At 43.3% G+C, this 15,875-nt stretch overlaps 1 pseudogene; it reads left to right on the top strand.

The window, feature by feature from the left end:
* Positions 1–2,861: 2,861 nt before the first annotated feature.
* LOC132004959 (large ribosomal subunit protein uL1-like) overlaps positions 2,862–15,875 on the top strand; it is a 91,391-nt pseudogene continuing 78,377 nt past the window's right edge.

The raw sequence follows: 15,875 nt of genomic DNA, 5'->3' as shown, positions 1-15,875 counted from the left end.
AAATTTGAGAAACAAGGCAGAGGATCATTGGGGAAGAGAGAAAAAATGTAACAAGATGAAACCAGAGAGGGAGACAGATCATAGGAGACTCTTAATCTCAGGAAACAAACTGAGGTTTGCTGGAATGGAGGAGGATGGAGGGGAGAGGGTTGCTGGGTGATGGACATTGGGGAGGGGATGTGCTGTGGTGAGCACTGTGAGTTGTGTAAGACTGATGAATCACAGACCTGTAACCCGGAAACAAATAATTCATCGTATTAGTAAAATAAGAAAAAAATAAAATAAATATATCCTCAGTCTTACTATGTAACTTATTCTACATGTTTTATGTTTATTTCTATCTATCTCCTTTCTTATATTCTTTTGGATTGATAATTTATTATTTTCTCTCCTCCTTTTATTAGTTTGGAAGTTACACATTATGTTATATGTTATAGAGATAATATTTGCAATGTCAATATCTAGAATATACAAGAAGCTCTTTTTAATGAAAAAGAAAATGATGGGGAACACAAAAGAAGGCGAGGCAAAGATTTTGAACAGGCAATTTCCAGATGGGAAAGTATGTGAACTAATACATGGCTTCATTTGAAATCAGAGAAACACAGATTAAGACGACAAGGAGATATCACTTTATACTCATAAAATTTGTAAACATTAAAACATGTATTTGGATAATACCAAATGTTGGCAAGCCTGTGGAGAATTGGCAAATTATATGTTCTACTTGTGAATATTTAAACATATTCAGCTGTTCTTAAGCACAGACTGCAGTATTTAGTAAAATTAAGCATTGTACAACCCAGCAATCCCATTATTGAGTAAAAGCCTTAGAAACGCTGGTTTATCAGTGTACCAGGAGAATGCATAAAGATGCTCATCATAGTGTTGAGAAGTGGGAAGGAAGTGGAAGCACCAGAGATGTTCATCACCATGGGTCTAGATTAAAACAAACAAACAAACAAATGTGGTAGATGCATATTGTAGGATATTGTGCAGCAGTTAGAGGAAATGAACGTAAATAAATCATAAGAACAGCATTGAGTGAAAAAAGTAAAAACCAGAATGGAATCTAGCAGAACAGATTTGCTATACAAAACAATGCTATTTATTTTTCAGAAGCACAAACAAATCTGAGCGTATTTAACAAAAACATCATAAGGTTGTTGTTCTGGGGTGAAAGGGAACCAAAAAGGGGTTTGGACTAAGAGGTAAGAAATCCAGAGGGCACCTGGCTGTTTTTGGTCAGCTGAGCATCCGACTCTTGGTTTTGACTGAGGTTATGATCTCAAGGTCATGAGATCGCGCCCACACTGGCCCTACATTGGGTCCTCAGCTCAGCACAGAATCTGCTAAAGTTTTCTCTTTTCCTTCCCCTCCCCCTCTGCTTTTCCCCTTGCTTGCTTACAAATGTGCACATGCTCTCTCTCTCTCTCAAAAAAATACATGAAATCTTAAAAAAAAAAAAAAAAAAGGGCAAGATATCCAGAAGTAAAAATTAACAAGATGAGGGTCTGTGTGGTCTTCTGATAACCGAGTGATACCAAAGATCATCATTAACTCATCTCAAAGGGAGAGTTGCGTTTGGGATTCCAAAGACCAAATTATGTATATTAGAACCTTTGCTTTATGTGGAGAACATCTAGACAGTGTACTTAATATCCTTTTAAAATAGTTCCATTGAAAACACAGATATTTTATTTAAAAAGGAAGCTTTATATCACGACCATCAATGGAAAACTCTGACCTTTTCCTGGTAAATACAAGGGAAGTGTAAAAGTAGTTACATGAAAACCAACCAATGGTCAGAACTTCAGCTGGATACTGTGGCTGAGTGTGAGGTTGGGTCTCTGTGGAAATGTCTTGAAAGTCACTGAAAAGAAAAAAAAAAATGAATACAAAGGAAAGCCACTAAAGATATAGTAACACCAGCCTATGCTATTCCTTTTCTTTTAAAAGCAGAAGAGGGAAAGGAAATTAAGAAGGAAATATAACTTTATACGATGTGCTTCAGAAATGTTTAATGCCTTTAACTGGCATTTAGCACAACCCCTGAAATTAATTTGAGGCCCATCAGCGTTCTATTTCCCACACTTTGGGAAACCCAGGAGTGAATGACTGCTAATGTTTTTTCCAGCTCTAACGTTCTGAAATTGCATGATTAGGAAAGGCAAAATCTTGCTGTGAACGAGGAAAGATTCTTGGTACTAAAAACACCAAATAACAGGATGTGTTTCCAGTTGAGGAATTAGGGCTAAAAGGCTACTTGGAGGGTTGAATCGAATCTTCGAGATTGTTCCCATTTCAGAGCGCTCTGCAAAGGTTACTTAAACCCTGGGGATGATCCCGGTGAAGCTCGTTGAAACGGGGCAGGGGGGCGGGGGTGGAAGCTTGGTTGATGAGTTTCTTTTCTTTCTTTCTTTAAAAAAAAAGGGGGGGGCATATGGAGAGAGAGAATCTGAAGGAGACTCTCTGCTGAGTGGGGAGCCAGACAAGGGCTTGGATCTCTGGACCCTGAGATCATGACCTAAACTTAAATCAAGAGTCAGCTGCTTAACCCACTGAGCCACACAGGTGCCCCTGCTTGATGAGTTCTAATGGGTTGTAACGATTCAGCTTCTGAGCTGTCAGCAAGCTTTGGAGCTGTCCTGAGGATTTACAAAGGTAAATACAAAGGCAAGAGTCCCCAGAACTTGTAGTTCCATTGGTCTATGACGTCTTTAGCAGTTTCCAGGATTACAAATAATTTGATTGATGGAGGGAATAGATGTTATTTACCATGATTTCTTCCAGACATGGTGAAGATTGGGCTTCAAGTGATGTAAACCTATCAAGTGAAAAGGAGACACAAAGTTACCAGTATGGTTTGCTCCTTCTTCAGATTGGCTGTCTCCATATCACCAACCCCAGTGGCTTCAGGCTTCCATCTTTCCAGCTTCCGCGCCTTGAGAAGGAGAGCTTCCAATGGATTCCAAGAGTTGCTGGAGCCTGTTGTTTGCCAGAATGGAGCTCTGTACCCACTGCAGAACCATTACCACAGGTAAGAGGATTTCTTAAAGTATGGATTCAAGCTCTGTGCTGGATGTGGGGGTGGGACCAGTCCTGTCCAGAGCCAAGGGCTGAGAATGGGGAAAGTAAATGCATGCTGGGATGGCAAAGTCAACAGAGACTCATTGCTTCTTTGAAGTTAGACCAGGGATCAGCAAGCTTTTACTTTAAAGGAGAAAGAGTATTCAATATTTAATCCTTTGGGGCCATTCAGGGTCTGTATCACACTTTGCTCTCTCTTTCTATTCTGATCCTTTATTTTTATTTATTTACTTGAGAGGTGGGGGGAGAGGGAGAGAGAGAATCTTAAGCAGGCTTCATGCCCAGCGCAGATCCCAATGTGGGGCTCAATCTCACGACCCTGAGATCATGCCTTGAGCATAAATCAAGAGTCAGACGCTCAACTGACTGAGCCACCCAGGGGTCCCTCTGTTACAACTCCTTAAAAAGGTTGAAACCTTCTTAGCTTGTGGGTTACAAAACTGGCTGCAAGCTGGATTTGGTCCATAAGCCACAGTTGGCCGATCCTTAAATTAGGCTGACCCTTCTTTTTTGTGTTTCAGAATGACTGTTTATAAGATTTATTTTCTGAAATGCTTCTATGGACAAAACAACCTCTAATCCGGAAGCTTCATTAGAGCAGGCGCCATATCTTTTCTTCTCCTTATTCTTTACTTCTTCTTCCCCTCCCTGTCTTGTGCTTCTCCTCTTCCTCCTCTTTCTCCTTCTTCTCTCTACTGATACCACTATTTACCACCTTCTATCCAGTGTCCAGCACAATGTCTGGTAATCGAAGTCACCCAATGAGTGTATACTGGGTAGGTAAGAGCCCTTTCTCAAAGTCCCACCAGCAAAGACTGGCCTTTCAGAGGCTTAGAAGAAAAGAAAATCGTTCTCTTTGGTGTTTTGCTGGGCTACTCTGCTGGGTGATGCCAGGAAGGTGGGTCGTGGTTGGTAGAAAGAAAACCATGTAAGGAAGCAAGAAACCAAAGTTTTAGTTCTAGCTTTGTCACAGCTTTGTGACTTTGGACAAGTCATTGATCTTCCTTGGCTCTTTTTGCTTCTTCACTTGGAAAATAAAATGATTGGATTAGGGAGTGGCTAAAGTTTTCTGTAGCTCAAGTTTTCACAGCACAAAGGGAAACATTTTGCAACAGGGACAGGGCCAGTGAGAAGGGGAAACTGTGCTTTTATTGTGGGCTGATTTGGGAAATTGATTTTCAGGAGTTTTGGCTTTCTGAAGAAATGCTAATGACCAAAACTGACCTATAAATGCAGCTATAGTAGAAGGGGAGTTTGTCAGGGGCACCTGTGTGGCTCAGTTAGTTAAGTGTCCAACTTTTAGTTTTCGCTCAGGTCATGATCTCAGGGTCATGGGATCGAGCCCTGCATTGGGTTCTGAGCTCGGCAGGGAGTCTGCTTGTCCCTCTCCCTCTACTCCTTCCCCCTGCATGTGTTCTCTCTCTCTCTCTCTCAAATAAGTAAATAAAATCTTTAAAAAGAGGGAATTTAAAATGTTCTTTTCAATTGAAGGTAGGAATATTTCTAATATTTTTCCCAAAGGATGAAGCTTTGCAATATGTTCAGAAGCTTACCTTTCACTCCACACACGGCAGACATTTGTAGCTGGAGAAATTATCCTCTATGTAAATATTGTCCAGTAAATTAATCAAACTTCTACTGAGAACTGATTAAATATCAGGTGCTTAGTTAGATGCCTCAAAGATGGAGAACAGATGGTTCCTTCCCTAAGGGAGTTTTAATCTGGAGATGTTGAATGGAGAATCACTTAGGTCTGACCAGGAAAACAGAAACACCTCTAAGTATTTCGAATGAGGGAATTTAATGCAGAAAGTAGTTACACAGATGATGGAATTGTTGAGAAGCCAACAGCAGAGGAGGCAGTGACCCAGGAGATGATGCGGACCTGCTGCTAGGATGTTTTTAGAGGCATGGAAAAAGAAATGGCCCGTGATAAATGAGGTGGAAATGCCAGAATTTCCACAGAAGGTGATGGAAATGGATTGAAAGGCTCAGAAGAAGGCCAGAGAACCCACCAGGTGCTTGTGTGCCATGGAAAGGCTTGGAGAAGGTATGTTTGTAAAGAGATGAGGAATGTGTGGGTGAGTGAGTGGGACAGTAGCATCCCTTGGAAGCCTGGTGGGGCTTAGCCAAGGCTAACTCTAGGATACATGGTGACAGGACTAGGCTTACCAACAGCAACAGGGAAGCTCACACTAGGAAAGAGAGGCCAGATGGTGACACTGAGCATCAGGTGGACAATTACTGTAATGAATTGAAAGGTCAGAGCTGCAGCCAGGAAGGTCCTTCTTACAGAGCATTATGAAGATGCTTAAAGGAAAATGACCTCTCCAAGGGTGAAAGATGGGGAGCCAACAAGAGTACTACTAAATGTGTATGATTGAAAGAGATCAAGGGTGACCAATCAGGAGGTTGACAGCAATCACTCCTAATAAAAGGACACAGCACATTGCTCGTTTTTGCCAGACCTGGGCCCGTTTTGGAACCTGAAACTCAGTGAGAGGACAGTTCTCCACAAGGAAGACCCTTGCCCCATAAGTAGACCCGTTAATGATTCTTCCAGGCTTTCCCCAAAGGGATGCATAGCCATTTAATTGAGTAACTGTACACTGGGAAAAGGCTAATGGCCAAACACTTCTAGGACTGGTGGACACAGGATCCCAACTGGAATTGCCACCCAGAGGTCAAAGCATGGTCATGACCCCTCTATTAGAGCATAGGAGACAGATTTGAGGTCCTTGACTATAGTCCAGCTCCACAATGTACGAGGTCTGTGGACTCAGCCAGTCGTCCTGCCCCAGGTTTTGAAAGTATTACTGGGATAGACATAATCCATAGTTGGTTTCATCCACACTATCTTTGGTCTACAGAGCAGGGGTTACCATAGTGAGGAAGGGCAAGTCAAAGGCTCTACCCCCTACTTCCCAATGCTGGCAGAGATAGTCAATGCTTAGTATCTCATCTAAGGGAGATAACAGAGATTAATGCTGGCAAAGTCCTAAAGAGTTCAGAGGCAGTGGTCCTCATCCTATCCCCATTCAGTTCTTTAGCCTGGCTCCTGGAAAAATCAGGTGGCCTCCAGAATAGACAGTGGAGACCAAGTAGTACCCATCTCACCTCCAACCAGTGCAGCTACTTATGTCGTCTGTAGTCTCTTTCCTAGAGCAGATTAACAAAGCCACAATGTTCTAAAATATAGTATTAGTAGTAGAACATTTGAGGTTCGGTCAGGTCAAGAGCTCAGGATGGTCACTATTGGAAAGACACTTTGTTAGTCACAGTTCCCAAGAAAAGCAGGCATACCAAATGCCAGAAGGGGTGGGGGCACCAGTGTTGTCAGGAGATGGGGGGGAGGGGAAATGCCTTTGCTGTGGTTTTCTTCAGGAAGGAATGGGTGAAGCAGGGCAAGTAGGTTTAGAATTGGCCGGTTTGCATGATTTCAGTGGGCTCTAGGCCACAGGGGCTCTCCCTAGTTGTCTGACACCTGGCCTGGGATGATTAGGCCAGGATGGTAGAGGCCCAGAGTGTGAGGGCCCAAAAAAAGAGGTGGTTGAGGGTATGGCCAACTGGATTGGTTGGTTTGCATTAGAAAATTGTGCTAGTGGGTGGGTTGTTTACTTCCACTAGGAATTGGCTAGTTGGGAGGGACAGTCCCTCCAGGGTTAGCAAGGGCTCTGATGTCACAGCATCAGAATACAGAAAAGACATGGCTGATATAGGTGCATAGTATGTGGTCACTGATCTGGTGAAAGTGCCCTTTTCGTTTATCAGAAGATGAGAAACAGCCTGCTCGTCACATGGAATGGCCAACAATATGTGTTTATAGTTTTGTTCCAGGACTATGTTAACTCGCTCCCTTCTATCATAATATATTCGGAGTAGACTGTCCGGGCCTTCCACAGACTATAATACTGCTCCATTATATTGATAAAACTGTGATAATCCAACTAGATTCGCAAGAAGTGACCAGCATGTTAGAGGCGTTACTCTGATAATTGTACTCTAGAGGGTGAGAGAGAAAAACTTATGAAGAACTAAGGGCATGTCCTATCAACAGCATTTCTCATGGCTCAACTTGTTTGGAGGTTTGACTATTTAAAGATGGAGGTAACAAGTCTTTCTTGCCTCAGGTAGGGAGAGTCTTGTAGGGTATGCCCACCTTTAGGACTCCCTACAGAGTTGCTGAAATTTCTTTTGAGATCTCATCAGAGCTTGACCTCTCCCCTGAACCAAACTTGTTTTCTTCCTTTCTTTTCTCTGGTGTTGACCCCAAGGATAATTCCTTTTATATGTGTGTGTGTGTGTGTGTGTGTGTATACATATATATGTATATACATATATATATAGTTTATTTGACAAAGAAAGCACAAGCAGGGGGAGTGGGAGAGGGAAAGCAGGGGGGAGAGGCTCCCCACTGAGCAGAGAGGCCAATATGGGACTTGATCCTAGGACCCTGGTATTGTGACCCAAGCCGAAGGCAGACACTTAACCGACTGAGCCACCCAGGCGCCCCCCCGCCCCACCCCACCGATAATTCTTAATCAGCCTCCCATTCCCTAACCTCTATCTCAGAATCCACGTTTTGGGAAATCCAATCCATGATAAAAGTCTTTTCCATTACCATTCAAGCAACAAATAGAAGAGGTCTATGAGGACAGACAGGAAGGAAACCTTGCAAAAACAAATGTTGGTCACTGCTTTCTCTGCCCATACCCTTACCTCTAGCCCTAGAAAGACAATGGCAGTGGCGTATTTGTACCACGTGACCCAATTCGTCTTACTAGGTCAATTTTACTAGTGGTGGGTACCTGATTCAAGGGTAGTTCATCCACCGGCTGGCCAGGGCTAAGTGGTTTCGTGATGGAGTGTGGAAACATGGTCCATTTGGGTCCATGTGATTGTCCACTCAGGAATCTGAAATGAGACAGAAACTGAGCAGGTTAGCTGTTGTGCACAGTGAGGGGGAAAGAGGTAGGTTAGGAATAGTTTGGGAGTGGATATCTGTGCAGGAAAACGCAGCTTGGTAAGAGAGTAGGGTATAGAATAAAGAGTGATTTAAGGACAGGGGGAGGAGCCTTGATTCTTTCTGGCTTCCCATTTTCAGTTCCTACGGGGCCTACCTGTGCTTTGGTTCTTACCTTTGAGTTCCAAGGAGACACTATTGAGACTAGTCCTTGGTTGAGCTAGATTGAGTGAATCTCTTTCTTACAACCAAAGAACCAGCTTAGAATTAAACCCTAAGGTGCATCACTTGCTGCGTGATTTATCATGTCGCTTTCTTTGTTATGTTATTAGTTACCCACTATGTATTGTTTCTCTCTCTCCATTTACACTGTGAGCTTTTTGAGGTCAGTGTTCTATATATTTTAGGGAAGGTTAATCATGATAATAATAATGTTATTATTAATAATATTAGGTCACATTAACTCAGCTTTCCCTACGTATCAGATGCTGAGCTAGGTGCTTTTCCAGGCACCACCTTTCGTAGTAAATGCTCAACTGTGAGTTCTTCTTATCATCATTATTAGTAATTACCTTCATCTACTTACTGCGAGGGTAAAACCGGAGGAAATGAACTTACAATACAGCTGGAGGGAGGAAAGGAGGAATTTATTCCTGGGGTTGTATTATTTTTCTTGATTTCTTTTCTTTCTTAACAAAAGTGAGATGTGTCCATGAGAGAAAATTTGGAAAATACACAAGACCACAAGGAGGAAAAATTTAAAAAATCACCCCATTCTCACCACAAGAGATAACCACTGCTAATATTTTGATGCACAGCCTTCCCTTCTACATGCATGCAAATAGGCGCACATGCTATTTTGTCATTTTCCCCCATACAGTCTGTGTGAACGCTGGATGCCATTCCATATGCTGCCAGGACATGATTTTTAAAGATCTGTGCTGCAATCCTCTATGTGAGAAGTGTCAGGCAGGGAATGGAACAAAGGACCCTGGCAGATCGTCCCCGGGGTGGGGGCTGTGAGCTCTCTTGCCTAATCCTGTGGGTTCCAGGTACATTTTTGCCTGACACAGGGGGAAGGATTGTATGACCTCTGGAGGGCACTATGTTTCCAAAATTCTTCTGAAACCAAACTCTTGCGTCTTTTTCCTATCCTTTTTCTTTTGGCTTCCTTAATCTCACGTTGTTTTTGAAATTTTTTTTTGCTCTTCGATGCCTTGAGGCTCCCGAGAACTGGTGCCTCAGGGTCGTTTGCACAAGATCTGGGTTCTTGGGGCAGCCGCGGATGGCTTGGGTCTCCTGGAAGGGCTTGAATTTTCGGCGGCGTCCCCGCGACCAGTTCATTCCCCTGCACTATACCAGGAGCTGCCAGCAGATGGAGCTGTGAGCAAGTGCGTCTGCCTAGGTGTGATTTACACAAGCCCTTGAAGGCTTTAAATATTTATCCACAAAATTCAATAAAGCTGTTCATCAAATCTAATGCTTGGAATTTGGGCAGCCCATGAAAATATTATAATATTTTGCCCGAGGTTCCAGAATCCTCCTCTGTAGGGTGTGTTTGTATATTCAGACTCTTGATATTTGTTTATCACTAGCAGGAAGGAATTCATGTTTTCATATTGGAAATTTTGCATGAGATCAGGCCTGGGAAAGCTTCCTAATTTTTTCTCTAGGTATTGCAGGAAGCACGAGCTCCTTACCTGGCTGAGAGGTCATCCAGGTGAGGTACAAATGTAACCATCCATGTATTCTCCGTACCCAGCAAGTGTGTCAGAGAGGGAGCACCCCATAAACAATTTAATTTAGGGAGGGGGAAGCTGGGTAAGGTTTTTATTTTTTATTTTAATTTTTATTTTTGAAGGAGTGTGTGTGTGTGTGTGTGTGTGTGTGTACATCCTTTATAGGGGAGGGGATTAGCAGTTAACGACAATCATCAATTAACCTGACGTGTGCCAGGTGCTGCCCCCCTGAGGAGAATTTGGAAATACATCTGGTTGGCACAATGGGTGGGTGGATGTGGGTGAGGGGGTTCCCACCGGCAATGGTGGGCAGGGGCCAAGGATGCCCGAAGACCAGGAACCAGTTCAGCACAAAGAATTGTCCAAAATGCCACTCGCTCCCCCTTTAAGAAGCCTGTATGCCTTCTTTCTAACTGGGGGTGTTATGCAAACCACCTAACTTCTCTGAGCATCAGTTTTTCTCATCCTATAAAATGGAGATTTAAGCCTTCATCTGGATTACCTCATAGAAATGTGGGTATCAAATAAGTAATGTATATTAATGCACTTTCCACAAATTATAAAGCCCTGTAGGACACAGCAACCTTCTTGGGCCCACAGGAAAATTTCACCTGTAAGCCTGGTCTGGTTGGCTGTGGAGTGTGATCAGCTGAGACCCACAGGTGGGACTCAGACCTATTTCCACCTGAATTCCCAATATGTCAGTCACTGGCTCCTCTCTCCTCTCGGTTGTTTAAGCCCCAATCAGAGTCATCTTTGATTCCTTGTTATCTGTTGCCCCCAAAGTCCAATCTCTCAGCATTCATTCCACATAAAAACTTTGCTCAAACCTGGGTCTTCTCTTCAGCTTTCCTGCCTTCACTGCAGACCAGCTATGGCCTTTGACCTCCTGGGGGAGCCGGTGAGGCTCTGGGTCTCAGGGCTTCTATCTGGCCCCTCCCGTGATGCTCCTCTGCCCAGGGGCCAGAGTGATATTTCAAAGCTGCATATCAGACTGTCAACTCCCCAGCTTCAAACCTTCTGTCGACTTCCCTTGGAATCACAGACCCTCCTTCCACTGGTTTCCAGGGCCCTCCAAGTTCTGCTGTCTTCCAGCACCCTTTTGAACCCCGTCTCCACGTTCTGCACAGCGCCCTGGCATTCCTATTCCCAAGCTTCCCAAACTCTTTCCTCCCTTAGCCATTGTGCCCTTGCTGTTTCCTCTATCTAAGACATTCTTCTTATTCTTCTTCTTCTCCTTTTTTTTTTTTTAAGATTTTATTTATTTGAGAGAGAGAGAGAGAGTGGGAGAGCTCAGAGGGAGAGTGAGAGGGAGAACCAGACTCCCAGTGGAGCAGAGAACCCAGTGTGGGACTCAGTCCTAGGACCCAGACCTAACTGAGTCATCCAGGCGTCCCTATCCAGAACATTCTTTTCTGAATCTTTTATTTCTTCAAATTTCAGTTCAGATATCACCCCTCAGCAGAAGCTGGCCTCCCCAGATGATAGACCAGTCCTACCAGGCATTTTCCACCCTATTACCCTGTTTCATTTCTTTTGCAACGCTTCTCATCTTCTGAAATGGGCCTGATTGCTCTTATCCATTCCTTGATTTACAGTGTTAGAATGCCATTGTCATGAAAGCAGGTGCTCTCTTGGACTCGTGCCTGCTGCATTCCTAGAACCTAGAACACTGCCAGGCATGTAGCTGGTGCTTAGTCAATGCTTGCTGATGAACAAAAGGGGGTAGCTCTGGCTCAGGGTTTCCCATTGGGTAGCAGTTGGGCTGTTGGCCAGGCCGTTGTCCTCTAAGGCTGGTAGGAAGCTGGAGGAGCCCCTTTGAGGGAGGTGAGTCACTCACGGATGGGTAGGAAGCCTCAGTGCCTGGTCATGGGAACCTCTCTGTGGAGTTCTCCATGACATTGAAACTAGCTTCACCCAGAACAAGTGATCTAAGAGAGAGCAAGGGGAAAGCTTGAGGTCTTCTATGATCTCAGCACCCATGGTCACTTTGGCCTTATTGTATGTGTTTGAAGACTCACTGAGCCCTGGACACACTCTGGAGGGAGGTGTGTTGAAGAACTGTTGGACAGCTTTTAAAACCACTACGCCCAAGTCATCAACCAGAGTCTGGGGCTCATTCTTTGGGGGCCATATAGCTCTCCACCAGCTTCATCGACCGCTTCAAAGTATGTCATTGGTGGCAAGAGGCAGAACATGGAGGCAGTCAAACACAGCTAGCCCCAGCTTCTGAACCAAGAGAAACCCCACCTCATGCCATGGGACCGGCAGCATTCTGTGTGTGCAGAGGACGGCCCAGGAAATGCTCGCACAGGCAACGCCATGCCTCCTCCCTCTTCCCACTGCACTTCTTAACGTTGGTGTTTGGTGGTAAGTGGCATAAACGCTCGCTTGGCCCTTAAGCTACAAAAAATGAGGCCCCAGTGATAACAACAGAGAAAATCCAAAGCTAAGGGAAACTAGTCTCTGAGAATCCTTGTTAATTGAAGTAATTAAATCAGCAGGAAGCCATCTGAACAATTATCACACTACAAGGGAAAACTCATTTTAAGGCCTTAGAATAAACATTCTAATAAACAGCTATCGGTTTATATTTGTAAATACCATCGGCCTATCAGGAAATTTGCTAATAGATTTTTAATTAAGGGGAACATTTATTGTAGAGCTGTACAGCCTTGCGCTCAACATCCTTCCCCTGGTCTGGACATGGAGCTTTGGACTCACTTCTAGAAATAGAGAAATTGGCTTGATCTCTCTTGGCCAAAGTTGCTGACTTTTTTTTTTTTTTTTTTTTAATTTCTTCCCATTGAAAGCTGATGGTAATTTTTTTTTTTCAAATCCAAATTTTAAAAAAAATTTTATTTCCTTAAAAAAATTTTTTTTATTAACATGTAATGTATTATTTACCCCAGGGGTACAGGTCTATGAACTGTCAGGCTTACACACTTCACAGCACTCACCAGCTGATGGTAATTTTTAAAGGAAGTATGAATAGCTTACTTCTTCTTCTTCTTATTTTTTTTTAAAATTTTTTATTTTTTATAAACATATATTTTTATCCCCAGGGGCACAGGTCTGTGAATCACCAGGTTTATACACTTCACAGCACTCACCAAAGCACATACCCTCCCCAATGTCCATAACCCCACCCCCCTTCTCCCAACCCCCCTTCCCCCAGCAACCCTCAGTTTGTTTTGTGAGATTAAGTCACTTATGGTTTGTCTCCCTCCCAATCCCAACTTGTTTCATTGATTCTTCTCCTACCCACTTAAGCCCCCATGTTGCATCACCACTTCCTCATATCAGGGAGATCATATGATATTTGATCTTCTTTTTTTTTTTTTTTTAAAGGATTTCTCCTTTTTGAGGTTCCTTCCAACACATCATTTGATTAATCCTCACCCAAACCTCCTGGAGTACATAACACAGATATAATTATCCTCATTGCCTGGATGAAGTAACTGAGGCAGATGTGATTTAATGTTATGTGGCCAGTCAAAGACAGAGTTGGACTAGACCCTGGGTTTTGCAGTATTTCCTGGTCTCTCTCTGCCTTGATGTTTCCCAGTCTTCCTTTAATGCAGTGGTGCCTACCTATGTGGGGCTCACCTTTAAGAATCTGTAGACCTTGGATACCTGGGTGGCTTGGTTGGTTGGCTGCCTTTGGCTCAGGTCATGATCCCAGGGTCCTGGGATAGAGTCCTACATTGGGCTCCCAGCTCTGTGAGGAGCCTGCTTCTCCCACTACCTGCTGCTCCCCCCCACCCCCCGCTTGTGCTCGCTCACTCTTTGTCTCTCTCTGAAAAATAAATAAATCTTTAAAAAAAAAGACTCTTCAGACCTTTTCCAAAAAAAAAAAAAAATCCACCTGCATACACAATTTTAGGTACAATTTCACTCCCTGAAAATCAATGGTGGACTGCCCATGGGTTTATTTAATCCAAGAGGAGAAGCTTTGCCATTTACCCAGCCCCAAGGTGTTAGCCACATGGAGGTTTAGACCTCATGTGAGAAGCAAAGATCTGACTCTTCTGGTTCACAGATTCCCTTGCCCATCGCTTCCCTTCAAGTCTCGTGTTTGTCAGGGGGACCTGAGTGGCTCAGTGAGTTAAGCTTATGCCTTCGGCTCAGGTCATGATCTCAGGGTCCTGGGATCGAGCCCCACATTGGGCTCCTATGCTCAGTGGGGAGCCTGCTTCCCGACCCCTGCCTGCCTCTCTGCCTACTTGTGATCTCTGTCTGTCAAATAAATAAAATAAAATCTTAAAAAAAAAGTCTGTTGTTTGTCAATAATTAGGGCAAAGGGGGACCAGATTGAAGGTGCCCAATTCACAAGGTTTTATCCTGTTACGTTAATTATTATTTTTCTTTGATATCTATCGGGATTAAAGGTTCTGGAATCAGATATCCTAACACACTCTCTCACCCCTTTCTCCAGCTCAAGGTCCAGCTGGAGGGTTTTGCTTGGAGTTGGCATGAACTGGCCTTGTTTTATGGGCACACCCATGTTTCGCCTCTTCTTTGAAATATCCGTGGCAGAGTAATATGATAAAGTTCTTACTTGACACACTGAGTAGTCTGTAATATGCTAACATTTCTGTATCATGTTAGTATTGCATTAAGCTAATATGACACTAATTCAAGATGACAGGAAAAATGACTAATACAATAAAACCTTCGTCTACTTCTCTAGGGCTGCCGCACGCGTCTGATTTAATTCACCTGAAACCTCCCATGGCTAGGCAGGGTTAAGGTGCAGGAGGGCCATGAAAACGAAAGTCCCTGAAAACCCAAACCACTGGACAGTTCCTGCCTGCCTTTCCTGCCTCCTTCTCCACCTCCACATCCCAATTCCTGGGAGACAAAATAGAAAGGTGTGTCAAACTGGTGGAGTGGTTCGTTAAATGCACTAAGGTTGGAACGAAGACAGACCTGGATTCAAGTCTAAGCTCTGCAAAACATTGATCTTGGGCAAGTTAATTAACTCGTTTGAATTTCAGTTTCCTGTAGAATAACGTCCATCCAGCAACCTCATGGGGCTATTTTGGGGATTAAATAAGTCAACATATGCTTAGTAAGAACTCAGAAATGATGATGATGATAATGATGACCAACATGGTATCTCACTGGACCTAGAAACAGAATTCCTTGGAAAACCCTTGGGTGTGGAGATTAATTTATTTTTTATTTTTTAAAGATTTTATTTTTAAGTAATTTTTGTACCCAGTGTGGGGCCTGAAACCACAGCCGTAAGATCAAGAGCTACATGCTCCACTGACTGAGCCAGCCAGGTGCCCCAAGATCAACTAAAAAAAAAAAAAATACATACATATATATATATATATATATATATATATATATATATTTATTTATTTCTTTCTTTATTTGAGAGAAAGAGAGAGCATGATCATGGGAGTGTGTGCAAGTGGTGGAGAGAGGCAGAGGGAGAGGGAGAGAGAGAATCTCAAGCAGACTCCCCACTGAGCAGGGAGCCTGTTTTGGGACTCCATCTCAAGACCCTGAGCTCATGACCTGAGCTGAAACCAAGAGTCAGATACTCAATGACTGAGCCCCCCAGGCGCACCCGCCCCCCCACCAAGATCAGCTTTTTAAAACACTGTTTTACTGTGGTACAAAGTGCATATATAAAATTCACCGCCTTAACCACCTTTGAGTGTACATTCAATGGTGTTAAGGATATTCACATTGCTGTGAGATGGCTTTCCAGAACTTTCTCATCTTGTCTGTCTGCAGCTCTACCTATAAAAAAGTCTGATTTCCCTCTCCTCCCTAGTTCTGGGCAGCCACCGTTCTTTCTGTTGCTATGAATTTGGGACTAAGTGCCCTAAGTGCCTCATTGAAGTGTTTGTCCTTTTGTGACTTGTGTTTGTTTGTTTTTACTTTGCAACATGTCCTCAAGGCTTACCCATGTTATAACATGTGTCAGAATTTCGTTTTTTAAAAAAGATTGATTTATAGCAGAATTATCCATAACAGCCAAATTATGAAAGCCCAAGTGTCCATTGGCTGAGGAATGGATAAAGAAAATATGGTATATATATATATATATATATATATATATA

The sequence above is a fragment of the Mustela nigripes genome, chromosome 17 (genome assembly GCF_022355385.1).
Source record: "Mustela nigripes isolate SB6536 chromosome 17, MUSNIG.SB6536, whole genome shotgun sequence".
Classification (NCBI taxonomy): domain Eukaryota; kingdom Metazoa; phylum Chordata; class Mammalia; order Carnivora; family Mustelidae; genus Mustela; species Mustela nigripes.
Note: the sequence above shows the minus strand (reverse complement) of the source record. Positions and strands in the feature narration are given on the sequence as shown.